General features: G+C 28.9%; 1 protein-coding gene across 3 annotated transcripts in view; it reads right to left on the bottom strand.

Annotated features, from left to right (window-relative positions):
• LOC136979078 (serine-rich adhesin for platelets-like) overlaps window positions 1-13,650 on the bottom strand; it is a 94,486-nt gene extending 80,836 nt beyond the window's left edge. For 2 of the 3 annotated variants that reach the window (XM_067274987.1, XM_067274985.1), the window contains exon 1: window positions 13,587-13,650. The gene's annotated coding sequence lies outside the window, so the exon portion shown is untranslated. Of the gene's footprint in view, window positions 1-13,448; window positions 13,548-13,586 lie in introns of those variants that run through there. The other variant, XM_067274986.1, reaches the window with a different exon arrangement.
• Between the last annotated feature and the right edge of the window lie 1,767 nt (window positions 13,651-15,417).

The raw sequence follows: 15,417 nt of genomic DNA on the forward strand, positions 1-15,417 counted from the left end.
AAAAAATAATCTTAAAATTACTTTCAAAATTTGAGAAATAAATTTATTTAAAATTCAGATTTTTTAAATTTTAAACGAGTATTCAAATGCAAGAATTGATAACTGTTTGATTCTAAAAAGTTCTTATTGTTCCCAAAAACAATAAAAACTCAATCCTTATGAGCTCACATGACAGCAAACAATTCAATTCAAGTACCAAAAACTAGTGTCTTGTCCTATTGCTGCAAATTCTAATTGCTTTACTATAATCCAACCCAAACTGAAGGAGTAATCAAAACTAATCATTAACCTTAATCTTCAGTTGCCAATTATTAACCTCACAATGTTTTCTACCTTTAAGGTTAAGATTAAGGGTAGTACTTAGTATTAAATTACAGTAATACAAAAACAGTTATTCTGTAATCTGACTTCTCAAGAAATTTAATACTCTATAATTAATTGTTTGCTTCAATCTCTGTAATTATCAATATGTTAACTAACTTATTTTCAAAAATTTAGTACTAGTTAGTTACTAACAACTCTAAAAGATAAATTTGCAGCATGTGTCACCTTATTCTAATTATTTTCATGAATTACATTTGTTACTTGTTCTCAAGAATTCAATTCTTAAAAGTTCTTGATTTTTAATTCCAACAAAGACTAATATTAACAAAGATCTTGTGTCCATATGTCCTCTTGTCACATGACCTTTGTTTCTCTAAGGTTCAAAATCATTCTTGGAATAGAGTTTGTCATGTTCTACCATAACTGTTATAACTGAGGTGATTTTACTTTATTTGTCTACAAGTGAAATCTTAATTTTCTGCTTTATCCAAGTTATGTTCTTCATACCCAAAACCTCTTCCATTTCCATATTGGATAGCTTTCCAGCTTATAGTAAAATTTAACAAAAAAAATATCACTCTGTTTCAGAGAATTTTTTTTCTGTTTGGCAGGTTTGTTTTATTCAGGTCTGTTTTGGTCAGGTTTTACTGTATGTATTTAATTACTGTATATAGTGTATTAATATAAAGAATGATTTGCTCAGGACTGAACACTTATTATATAGAATATCTCCATATAAAGTGAAAAGCTGAACATGAAACATGAACAAAATGATTCTTTATTTCAAACAAAGCAATCAACCAAGATATTTTTTATATTACATGCTAGTCAAATATGAATGTGCAATCATGAGGTATTGAATAAAATATAAACATCCAATAACCCAATTTTTAGGTTAGTGCCAAACGATTGCCAGATTACATTGGGCTATGATAATATTACTAATTATTAAATAATTTGGTCTAGAGGTAAGCATTAGATGCCATTTCTTGATAAATTTAATAATTATAATTAAAATTAATTTAGAAGGTTCTGGAAAAAAAAAAATCAATCTGAAGCAGGATTTGAACCTGCAACTCTCACTTGCTATGCAAATGCATTGTCAGTTATACTGTCCAGACTGCTGTCAGATGTTCACCTCCAGAACTGAGTAACCAGTATGGTTTTATCTAAATTAATAGTTCTGGAGGCAACAATCTGACAGAGGTTTGGGTAGCGTAACTGGCAATGTGCTCACAAGGCAAATGGGAGTTGCACGTTCAAATTCCACTTCAGACCAATTCTTTTCTTCCAGAAACTTCTAAATTAATTTATTTATATTTATTAAATTTATCAAGAGATGGAACCTAACACCTACTTCTAGGCCTAATTACTTCATAATTATTAGCATTATTATTGCCTGATGTAATCCAGAAATCATTAGGTATTGAATAAAGTAAGTGTTCAGTCCGAAATGAATCATTGTGTATTGGATAATTTTTTCAGTTATGTTTAGTTTTTCCTATAAATGTAAATTATATTGGCAAATTATCAAAGATAAAAAAAAAGACAACTGTTGAATTTTTCAATTATTGATAGAGTTGACAGACTTTAACTTGATAGAGTTGGTTTCTCTAATTGTCAAATTTGAATTTGAAAAAATATCAAGTTAGTTTTTCCAACTTTGCTAGCTACTACTTTGTTGCCTAAATTAATCAAAATTGCCACTATATTTAGAATATTTACATAAAAATCAAATGTATATTATTGGGACATTGGGGCTGCAATTTTTAATAATCTTTTAATTTAAACAAATCATATAACTTCTGGTCTAGACCAAAAGTTCATATATAGTTAATTTGGACCTCCGACCCAAGCTTTCCATATCTGGTCTCAATTTTCATCTATCTAACCTTGTTCTTAATGAAGGACAGAATAGATGGACTGTGAATGTATAGGTCTGCAATCTAAAAATTGCAACCCAATGATGAAACTGAAGCTATACAACTTTCTATGCCATCTTTCAAAAGCATCTAGCAATGTTATAATAGAAATAAAGAATATTTTAGTAAACAAATAAATTTGAAAAACAAATATAATTACAAGTGCTTTTGATAATAATATATAACTATCTCCTTTAGGTAAAAACAGAAAAAAGAATACAACAAATTCCATTTTTGAAATTAAGAGTCTAATATAAAATCATAGAGTTCTAAAACATATAAGGAATTTACAGCATAACTCAAAATCTGATTTTTTAATTGATTAAAACCAATCTGTCAAATTATCAGGTTATTTTAGGCTACATTAATAATTAGTTACCAATTGATTTGATTAGAGCAGGGTTGTCCAACCTTTTTTCCTAATGGGCCAAATTAGAAATTTACATATATTCAGAGGACCACAAAGGTACTTTATATAAATATATGCTTGTAAAAAGTTCAAAACATAACTATCAAATTTTAATAACAAATATATATAATTACATAAAATACTGTATTATTGACAGTAAAAAAAAATTATACTCACACAAAATAAAAATAAATTCAATGCAATTTTTGACATTGTCTTCCTTTTATAATATTGTCAATATCTGTTTTTATGGTACTAGTCTTAATTCTAAAAATGTTAGTTAAATGGGAATCATGCAACCTATTTCTTTCAGCAGTTTTGATGTTTTTCATGCACGAAAAGAATTGTTCACAACAGCATGTCTTGCATGTGGTGGAGTACAGTTTTCCAGCACCGATTACATCATTACGACATCAAAGTAATGAAACAAGAATAATTTTTACAACATACTTTACCAAAATAAATGAAAATGTGCATAAAAAATTTAGGGTGCAGTGGGCCACATAAGAATATTAAGTGGGCTGCAGGTTGGACATCCCTGGACTAGAGGTATAAGGAATTTAAATTACAAAATTATTTAAACATAGAATAACACAAAACTTAAAATTAAAAATAAAAAATCCCACATTTTAAATTACTCCAGCAAGTACTTGTATGAAAAATGGCAAGCGTGGCAACAGGATCAACTGCCGATATGAGCGACCCAAATGCAAAGCTTTCTGTAAAATTCAGTTGGTATGCAACATCAGCCAAACCTAATACAAATACTCCTCCTCCGACTATAAGTGCCAAAATGGCCATTCCAAAAATGGCAAATACCATAATTGAGCCAATGTTTTAAAAAAAATTCCCCTTGTGCAAATTATATCCTGATTCATAACTAATTGGAGGTAGAAGTACCAGAAAAAATATTGTAAGATTAAATGCTTCCTCTTTCTGCCAATTTCCTAAATTCTGACTAGAAATAAGCTATAAAATTAAGCCAATAAGAGCACCTAAGAAAACAACAGCAACACTTTCTGGTAAATATTGGAAACTTGTCTGAACTAAGAGGTGAATTAATAAAATACACAAAGCCAAGACACTTAATACAAAGAAAATAGTCATGCTAGAATGATCTTTCTCAGCAGCCCCTTTCTCCGGAAGTATGGGATTGGAAGAAGTTGTTACTTTTGGAAAAAGAGTCGTGACTATGGTAGTGCTGTTAGTAATTTCGGTATTATCTGAGTCGGTCCTTTAATTAAACTCTTTCTTGTTTAATCTTAAATTAATGCAGTTTGTGTGCGAAGTAAACACCTTATAACTCATATTTTGTTGGCAATTTGTGTATTTTGATGAAAAACCTCTCAAATATTCAAAAATTCTAATAATTCATTAGAATTCGTTTCTCCAACATTTAAACAACACATATCTCTCAACACAAACTATTACACGACTGTGCCCTGGGGTCATCCAGTCATCCAACTGACCAAGCCATCACATCATCCTGTTCTCAGATAGAAGATACTGTTTTTGTAAAATTAATTTATACAATAAATCAGGAAAATTGTTTTGTAACTGGAAAGAATTCTCTCTGTCATCGACACTCCCACATATGCTTCGGAATTGCTCAGATATCCTGCCATTACACGTGGTTTGACGATCTCATAGTTGTTTAAGAATATCATCACACTGGAAGCAAAAGATGTGCCAACTACTAGACAGTCTTGCATCAGCACATTGAATTTTGGCCAGGGATTACCTGCCCCTTTGTAAAATGGCAGGCCAAAGTAGCATATATACACTGGTCATTTCAAGTACATCAGATCTTGGCCACACCTCTCAGCCAAAGTACGAAATGGCCAGCCAATTCGGGAACTGGCTGAACTTTGGGCTTTGGACATAACATATATACAAGGTGATCACAAAGCCCAAACTTCAAATTTAAAAATTAAAAATTTTTATTTGCATCATACATATGTACTACAGTTACTTAAAACTTTGATACACATTTCTTTAATATCAAATTTTAAGTAACAACCACAGTATATATGTACTTGTATAATAATAATTTTTCAATTTTTAAATTCAGAATTTTGAAACTTTAATGATCACCATGTACTAGCAATATGCTTTCAATAAATGAACAGCCTAAACATTTTCAATTACCTTCAATAATGAGTAATATAACCTGTTAATATCCAGAACACACTATGTGCTAAACTAACATTTTGAAGCTAGTTTATAGCTCTTCATCAGATTTAAACTTAAATCCAAAGGAATGCTGTTGTTCAAAAATGTTCAAATAACTCATAATGGACAAATTTAATAAAAAATAATAAATAGATAAAAAACAAACTAAAAACACATACACCACAGTGTGTCCATACTAACAAAATGATATCGAGTTAAATATTAACATGAAAGTCATCTATGTTGCACTAAATGAACAAATGCCAAGCCCATCACTACAAGTCCTACAATAATTTTACATTAAAGCAGGCTACAAAAATATCATAGATAGTAAAAACAAAGTTAAGAAAAACAAAACCATATCACATGGTCTCCTTGCTCATGAGTGCAGACACAAGCTCTTTTTACCATGTTTGATGCCAACTTGTAAAGCACCTGAAAACTGATACAGGCAATTACTGTTATAATGTTCCTCTATAGTGTGTGTGGATTATTTTTATACAAGTACCTTTGATACCTCAAGGAAAAAATCTGGGGTGAGCAAATCTGGCAGTTGTGGGACCATAATCCTTTAGAACTAAGATAGTTGCCAAAAAATTGTTGCAGTAACTGCAGAATCCAGATATTTCTGGTGAAACTCATCTGAAACGTGTACAGTAATACCCCGAACTTACGCAATAGGTGGGACCGAGCGATAACCGCATAAGTCAAATTTGTGTAAGTCGGGGTATAATTTTGCATATAAATACATACAAATTATTTTTAATTGGGGCCGGAGACTAAAGAAAACAATAATTTAGAAAAAAATGTTTAATAAAATCTTAGATAATACATATGTATAACAAATTATATTATTAAAATCGTAAACCAAAGTTATTTTGATGTAGAAGACTTCATAAAATCGAACAAATTCGTCTGACGGCTGAAAGATTTTTTTTTTCTCCCACAAAATTTCCTCGTAGCATGCTAATAATTTTTTTATTTCTCGTTTTGTAGAAGAAATGCGCTCTTCGTTGGAGTCTATTTTCTAAAATTTGTAACCCCTTTTCAATTGAACTGAGGCCTTCTGTCAAGTTTTCACAGCTTCGAGAATTTTTTCTTTACCTTTTATAATTGTTCTGACCGTCGATTCCGGTAGATCAAACTTCTTTGCCAATTTATAAATTTTCATTTTTGTATCGAAGTCTTTCATAATGTTAACTTTACGTTCCAAAGATAAAGTTTTTCTTTTCTTGTTTGATGCAGAAGAATCAGTTCTACTTCGTTTGGATGACATAGTAGAGTCTCTCAAGTCTCCGTAGATATAACACACAGAAATAAATAACACAAAATAAATTGTAGCTATGCGTCGATTCTGCGCGACATGTCCGAACATGTAAGCTGAACAATAGTGTGGGGGAGAGTGAGTAATCAAGAGTTGCGTGGTGCTCAAACGAAAGACGAATCGACGAGATTTGAAAATCGCGTAACTCCGGGTTCGCGTAAGTTGGGATAGCGTAAGTCAAGGTATTACTGTACATAAAAGTAACTGGTGAAATAATGCTCAACAATAAAAATCCATTGTTCCTGGAAAAAACTATTTTACTTCCTCAATGAACAAAGCTATACCGCATCAAATTTTACAACTTTCACACGAAAGTTAGTTTATATTAAGTCTTTAAATATGAAATTGGCCAAAACTAACTTAATCTGTTCAAGAGATTATCAGTTGAAGAGAAAGTTGTTTGATTAATTTTGCTATACACATTCCCCTTAGTCTGAGGAGTAAAAACAATTTCGTCTCCAAGTACATAAAAAGAAGAAAGTTTCAGAACTTTAGAGTTAATAGTCAGCTGTCACTATAGGTGTCATCTTGTGGCAGGAGACATAATAAAAAATAACTTGACACAATTTACACAAAATAATATTGTGATGTGCACAAATTTTCAATCACCTTATATAAATTGTTTATTCAAATTTATCTATTCTATTACAACATATTAACATAATATTCTGTTAAATATGTATAAGTCCTATAATTTTCTGAAGTTTGTAAGAATAAAACAAAAATTTCAAAGAACAAAAAAAATTTAAAATTTATTTCTCATTTAAGAATTTTCCATATAATGCTACTTATTATAAAATATAAATTTTTGACCATAATTTCCATCTTCAGGAGAATGTACAAAATAATCTCTATATTTTTTCTTGAAGATGGAAATGTAGACCCAAAAAATGTTAACAATTGTAATTTTGTAAACTCTGCTCCAAACATGTTATTTGTATTTCTATGTCATACAATTAAATTAGTTAATAAAACCCTACAAAAGACAAATTTTATACACAATATTTTAAAAATATTAATATTACAATTACAATTGTTTTATTTAATACAATAATTCCATATATTAAATAAACAGATTACACAATTTAACTAATAATAAACTCTTCTTTATCAAAATACAATTTATAAAATTACAATTCCAAATATTTTCAAATCCATAAACATGTCTTTAAGTAAATACATGAAAAATTAAATCAATAGCTTAAAAGCAGATTTCATTTTTAATTTAGTTATTTTTATCATTTGATAACAATTTCATTTGTTCTACAAACAAAAAAAACATATACTTGGAAAATATAACCAATATATTATATTTTAATTGGAAGTACAGAAACTTCTTTACACAAAGTGATCTCATGGAAAAACATATCAAATGTAAAATATTTCAAACAAAATTTATTTGTTTATTATTCTAGCAATAATGTATATATTAAAGTAGTGGTATGTATTTTAAAAATATGTTGGTCATATGGTAATACTATTACAGTAAAGCATTGTTTATCCGAATCAATTGGGGACTGGGGTTGTTTGGATAACTTATTTTTTGGATAACAGATTATGTACGAAAAAATATATTAACCTATCCCATGTTGAAATTTTTCTCCGTTGCGTATCGCTATGCATTGAATTTTCAATGTTAAACCTAATGTAAATTTTTAAAATAATCATTGTGGCTATTGTATCATTAAAAATTATTTCTTTATTTTGTACAAACAAAATAAATATATTGAAAAATATAAAAACAAAAAAATTATATTTTGGAAGTTAATCTAGTATCAAAAATGTTTGATTCAGCATGACACAGTCCGACTGGAACGCTTTCGGTTAACCAACGTTTCAGTTGATCGGCTTTCGAATAAACGACGCTCTACTGTAATTAGACTGTTTTCTCAAGTATAATAGGATATTTGGAATGGAGTGCAACATTCTTCAAAAGTTTCAGCTAAGCTGAATAACTTAATGCACCATTGAAAATGGGAATTAAAAAAAAAAAAACATTAACATTTTCAACCCACTTACCATGCCATCCTCAGGCATGGATAGTTGTGCATAAACAGCAGAGACAAAGACTCCATTCCCCCTGCTTACCAATATCTCCTCACTCTTTCACATCAATTGCCACCATTATAGTCCACCTCTCTTGCTTGTCTACTTTATCAGAGACTTCATCCTTCCTTTCAATACTAGCACTCATCTTTTGACTGTCCACACCTGAGTTTGGCCTGTTAACTGGGTCAAAAACATTAGCACTCTTTTTTTAAAAATTCCCACCATTACAGGTGCATTAAGTAATTCATCTAAATTACAACAGTTTCAGCTAATCAAAATAGAAACATAAGTAACAATTTAAAAATTTTGAAATTCATTTTTTAACAAAATATATTAAATACTGTAACTGATTTTATATATTTAAATTTATCCTATTCCCATTAAATATAAAACTGATTGCAATTCGTTAAATTCAGTTAGATTGTCGACATGTAGATACTGAAAAATAAATTTGTAATTTATATTAAAGTACATAACTATAAAACAAAATGAGTAGGAGAAATTCTTATTGTTATATCATCAAATGATACAATAAAAAAAATAAACCACAATAAAGACAATTATATATCAACTATAGTAATTCAAGTACAAAGTGAGATGATTGTTCTAATAATGATAATTTTATTTTTATCTACTTTGTTCATTTTTCCGACTAAATTACATTTTAATAATCGTATAATGTGTTTAAAAGCATTGAAACCTATTGTTAAAAGTAATACTATGAGATATAACACAACCTACTCATTTTTTCAATGAGATATACAATGTATTTGTAACAGCAGTATGATAAGAAGAGGACTCTTCTTATCATACTGCTGTTGAATGGTGGCAAATGAAACCTTGATTGAAATGTTAAATAAATGTAAAGCGAGAAATATCATCCAGTTGTACTCGGGATTCGAATATGTATTTACTTATTTGGTAGTAATACTGCTGATGAGGGGCATGCTGGCCCGAAACACGTATAATATGTGTACAGAAATTATTACTACAGGTGATATAATAAAGAAATTTTGTTTTTTCCTGAACTAACTATCATTACTATGCCAATCTTTAAACACCAATATAAAGTCCTATTAATAAGTAAAGTCCAAGTAGACAATTAACAATAATATTCGAATTAAGGACAGTAAGGCTTTCACAATTATTTTCATAGGTTTTTTTTTATAAAGATCTTTTGGTATTTTCCATCTTATGGCTTTTAAAATGAAACTAGTATAGAGCTAGTGGAACTGCGTTGAGCGCCACCTGTACACAGGCAAAGGAAACTTTTTCGGGAAAACACGAGCGTCTTTGGGTTAGATACGTACTGAGACGTGGTGCTTGTTTTCTGCCTGTGATAATGAAAAACAGCTTTCTGCCACACAGAACTTCAGAAAATAACTGTTGTGTGGTCGGTTGTAGTGTTACCTATATTACTGCGCTGCCAGGTACAAAGTTTTATTCGTTCCCGCATGAATAATAGGCCTACCCCGGGACGAAAGAGAAATGGCTGACTGCAATTTAATTCCTGAGGTTAATTACATAATGATGTGTTGCATTCTAACCAATCTCCAATCTCCTGTTAACCTTAGTTGGCTCTATTTTAAATTTAGTTCTCTAATGTAAAGTTTAGTAATTTTCTTTTTTTATGTTATTTTGTTAATCTGACAGATATTAATTGGCATATGATGTGATATTTGAATTTACGAGATCTGTGGAAGAAAGGAGTAAGAAGCAAAATTAGTATTTTGAGGAAATGAGGATAAGAATTTCCCTGTTAATACAATACTATTAGCTATTGCTATGGTCCTTATTGAAGTTCCTTTATATATATGGTTAGTTACAAATTTCATTATTTACCATGAAATAGATATATAGTTTACTTCTTCCACACCACCCTTTAAATTGTACAAAATTAAGAGTATAATAAATATAAGAATATTAATACTGCTCAGTCCCAATGATCTACAGTCACTTCTCGAGTTACGACCATTCGCACTTATGACGAAAAATTTCATTAAAAAATTTTTAAAATGTATCAATTTTTTATAGGTTTTGTGGAATATATATCATATACATATATATCTTGCACGCTTTTGGCGATTGATTGCGTCATCTTTAGTTTTGTTGTGTAGTTAGTTACCCTTTGCGTGTGCTTGTGTAAGATGGCTAACTGTTTTGTTGAAGTACAGTCACTTCTTGACTTAGACCATTTCGACTTACGTCCGAAGTTGCGGAACCGAACCCCGTCGTAAGTCGAGAAGTGACTGTATTGACTAATGCAGGCATTACTTTGACCTTAAACTGCAGAATGTATGTATATATTATATATTATTAAATATATACTTATAAATAATATATAAATTTAGAATTTATCAAATTTCTATTTATTAAAATATAAATAGTTTTACATGTAACATACAAAATTCATACAGGATAAATTCATATGTTGCGAGAATGCTATTATTCCTCAACAACAATCAAATGAACAAAATGATGAAACAAAAGTAATGAACATGAAGTACTGAACTTTAAAATTATCACATTGAAAAATCACTGGTAAGATCGTCATCATCAGAATCTTCCTCACTAGAATGTTTTTGTATGGTTGAAGCAGATGATGGTTTCCAAGTGTAACATTTTATCATTGTTGCTTTTAAGAACTCGATTTTGTAGTTTAATTTTTATTAAATTTAATTGCAAAAAAATACGTTCAACTGCTGCACTTGAATGAGGAAGCAATAAAAACATCTATTTACTGCCAAAGTAAAGTAGAAAAATATAGAAATATAGAATTAAAACGAATGTTTTGAAAGGTACTAAATTGAAAGGAAAGATATTAGGATTTCATAAATAGTACTAGGAAAATGGTGTTGGTATCTTGGTACTGGAACAAGTAAAAAGGTATTAGATTAGTACAAAAGTACTAGGTGAAACAACACTGGTGCTGCCTTTGTAGCCCCGATTCTGTTACCCGGCGTCGCCGCTAGAGGCGCCTCAATCTAGTTTCGCCGTTCCTTCCACTAGCTCTATAAGTTTAAAGTAAAAATAAATAAATATATATTTATTTATTTTATATATATAACTTAACAACTGACCCAATCCATTTTTCAACCACCTTTAAACCAATCTACTACCCTCTTACTTGAAATTTTGTTTTGAGATAAAAGATTGAGCTATTTTCAAATATATAACAAAAATATCAAAAATTATATTTTCATTTCAGTCATATATGCAATTATCAAATGTCAAATATCATGATCTTTTCGATATTTTTAAAACTGTTTATTTTATAAAGCAATTAACATATAACAAATAAATTAAATTTTAGAAAATATTTATTTAAAAAAATTTTATCAATTTTTTAGAAATGAGTAAATTGATTTTTAAATATCTCTCTTTATAAATCATTTAAATGTACAAATATAATAATTTATACTTTAATATTTTATGAATAAAATCTGATTACGAATTACATAGTTTAGTGGTATAAAAAGGGTGTTGTCCAGGCACATAAAAACTGATACAAAACAAAATTTTCAGGGACAAAAAATGAACTTTGTTCTGAATTATATTTTTAGAAAATGAAATTATTTATTTATTCTATTATTTATTAAATGAATTAATATTTCATTAAATATTTTTGTAAATAAAAATAAACAGCATTGTTATTATTTTTAGCCTTCCAAAATAATAGCAAACACTATTTTTATTTTTATTTTTTTCACCTGGGTCAAATTATTGCCATACAAGTTTGTTACAGATGTAAAACATCCTAGTTTTTTTATATCATTTAGTCAGTTTAAAAAAATAAATATGTTGAATAATCTAATTTTTTCTTATTATATATTACAAATATCTTTCATGCTTAATAAATAAATCATTATCCATTCAATCCTTGATTTTCTTTAGTAAATCTAAAAATTTGGTAGTGATTTAATTAATTTAAAATAGATAATTTCCAAAAGTATTTGTTCAAATCATGGAAAATACATAAAGATTTAAGAAAATTTATTTCTCAAACTTCCTCAAGCATAGATGAGCTAAATAAAGTGGAATAAAAGTAAATTTAACTGAAATTTCTTTTTACATCTTGATATCCAAGAAAGCATCTAGCTTTATGTTTATATAAAAATTACTTAATATTTCTATATCTGTTAATATCATAAATAAGTTACAAACAGAATCAGTTTCAAACTATTGTTGGTTAACTAACCTAACCTGTAAACATGTTTTTGAAATGAAAACACTCTGTCACTGTAAAAAGCTCTAACAACCATTCATGATCCAAAATTTCCACATACATGAAAAATATATTAAAAAGTTAAATATGACAAAAGTATTTTTCAAAATTACATTATATATTCTGAAAAATTATGAAAAAATAATATATGAAAATATTCTTATATATTAATTTTGCTTTCAGGTTTCTTGAATACACAATCAGAATTGAAGAGCTCTTAAATTTCTTGTCTCTAGAAGAAATCATAATCAAACTTTACCATTTTTTATTTCTTATTTAGATACACACTTAACTATTCTAGTATGAATATAAAAATAACAAGATAAGAATTGTGTTGATCTTGAATTGAAAATTATCATATGTTATGAAACCTTAAGATCAAATGTACAAAAGCCATTTATTATATATAATTTATAAAATATAAATTTCCTTCAGGTCAGTTTTTACAATCCTAAAACATTTTTAAAAAGGTCAATCTGCAATGTAATTTATTAAGTGAATAATTATGAAGTAATTATTAGACCTATTCCTAATTCATCATAATAATTATATAAATGAAAGGATTTTTAAGTTATTTAATTGAAAATCCATTCATTTATAATTTATTTCGGATAAATGATATAACACATCAAGCTTTTTCTGTATCGAATTCAGTAGCCTAAGCTATTATATTTTATGTGAATATCTCTCTTCTTAATAACTAAAAGACTTATAAAAATTACAAATTACCAAAAAAAGCTAACCGAATCGAACAACATTGTTTAACTTATACTATTATGTTGAATTTTAAAGTGGGCTCTCATTACCGCAGATTTAATCTGGCTTAAGGTAAAGAATTAATCGAATCCATAAAGTTGTACTTCATCATATCGACTGAATTACATATGAATAACGATCGATTACTTCTTGAACATCATCTTACGATCACTTTCGACACCATGCATTATATTTTCTTGATATCCGGATCAATCAAACAATAACAAATAAAATTCGTATTTTAAAATGAATAAATATAAATGTTACGGTGTGGCAATTATCTTTTATTATTATATCAAATAATGAATTATTAATAAAATGATTCGAGTGACAAAACTAACTGCATGTTTATCTAAAAGGGCATTGCCACAACAAATGCGGAAGTTACGTTTGCTAGTCACTCACCTCGACCAGTCGAGCCAACGATCTTCCTCCTCGCACTTCTGGCGTCACTTGTCCTTTCGTCATGTGATCATCCAGTTCCGCTTTACATCACGTGACCTCCTCTTCTCCAATAGAAATCATTAAAAAAACAATGACTTCACATTAATATTCCCATACAGTTATAAACACTGCAATTTACACACCGTTAAACTATAGCAATAAAATTTAAACTTTATAGTTATCATTATAATAATTCGATTTTCAATTTATTAGAATATTAATCAAAAATTAATAACAAAAATTTTTTAAAGATTTTTTTAAATTTTTAATCATTTTCTAGATTAATTAGCCTAAATTTATTTTTTATACAGTATTTTACATTTGCTTTTATATGCTTTATTATAAACAATTTATTTTCAAAATATATATTTATTTAATATTAAATAAATCATTATATTTTCAATTACACTACCCAACACGATTTTTATCTGCATGAAAATAAAGTGATTGGGCTACAATTTGAAAAAACTGTAGATCTATAAAGTCCCACTGTCGTCCGTCTGTTCGTCTGTCTTTCCTTAATCTCGAGAACAGAATTAGATAGATGAAAGACAAGACAAGATATGGGTGGAAAGCTTAGGGGCAGGAGACTCCGATTAACTATATACAAACTTTTGGTCCAGAACGGAAGTCACATGATTTCAATTCAAAAATTTCCCCCTAAAAGGAGTTAAATAGATGACCGGCACGACTCCATTGCTAACGGAAAAGTAAATGTACAGGAAAGAGACACTGCTAATTTGAGGTGGAAAGCATATATTTTAAATTTAAAAAATTATTAAAAATATGCTTAAAAATTGCAGCCTGGCATTGTGACAATGTTACAATAAATAAGTGTTCATTTCATATCAATTCCGATCCTTACATTTCGAAAGTCAACAAGAAAATGTCATATCATGTCAGTTTTCTGATATTGAAGCCCATACATATGCTCCGGGTATGAGATGGCCGACTGAGTGCATCGAGTGGATTTTTACAGGACGAGGACGCTGAATGAGTCCCCAGTCGGAAACGTAATAACCGACGATGGTAATATCTTAAGCTTATATATACTGGAAGAGGAAATCGGAACGGAAGTCCGGATAGCACGTCCGCACGATAAGCGGGAGTTGCGGCTTCGGGTCGATTCTTTTCTTCCAGTTTAATCTAAACTGTTTGCATATTTCACGAAAAACGGTGATCTTGAACATTTTAAAATTCTTAAATTCAAATTTCAGCGTTCGAAATTCTAACAAACGAATTTCTAAAATTATCTAAAACCGACTACAAAATATAAAATTTTAAATAAATATTTCTTATATTTACTGTGTATAATTTAAAAAATTCGTTAAAAATTTGATTTGGTTACTCCTCAACATTAAAAAATGGCTCTGAAAAGAGCCTTTTAGTAACTAAACTATAAAAGTCTATCAAGTGGTAGTCTCTTTAATCCGAATAACGGTAGACTGTCTCACGGCTAAACAGGTTTTATAACTCCTTTATTGGCTTTTTTTAATTATTTATATATATATAGTCTATACAGGATGGCCTTACTCACCAGTTCATTTTACAGCAGAGTACCCGTCGTGGCAAAAGAATTTTAAGCAGAAGCATGGAAAATAAATATATAAATAAAAAAGATGGGTTTGTAGAACGTACGGATAACTGTATACCGTGAAAATTGCGATAGACTTCTTATATCGGTATCGGTTACGTCAGTAAATAAAAATATTTAGATAAAATGAGATAAATTATTAATTATTAGATGTCAATTAATTGATAAGTACAAATTTCCTGTCTTTGTCAGACAGCT

The sequence above is a fragment of the Centruroides vittatus genome, unplaced genomic scaffold (assembly GCF_030686945.1).
Source record: "Centruroides vittatus isolate TY-2023 unplaced genomic scaffold, ASM3068694v2 contig_577, whole genome shotgun sequence".
Classification (NCBI taxonomy): Eukaryota; Metazoa; Arthropoda; class Arachnida; order Scorpiones; family Buthidae; genus Centruroides; species Centruroides vittatus.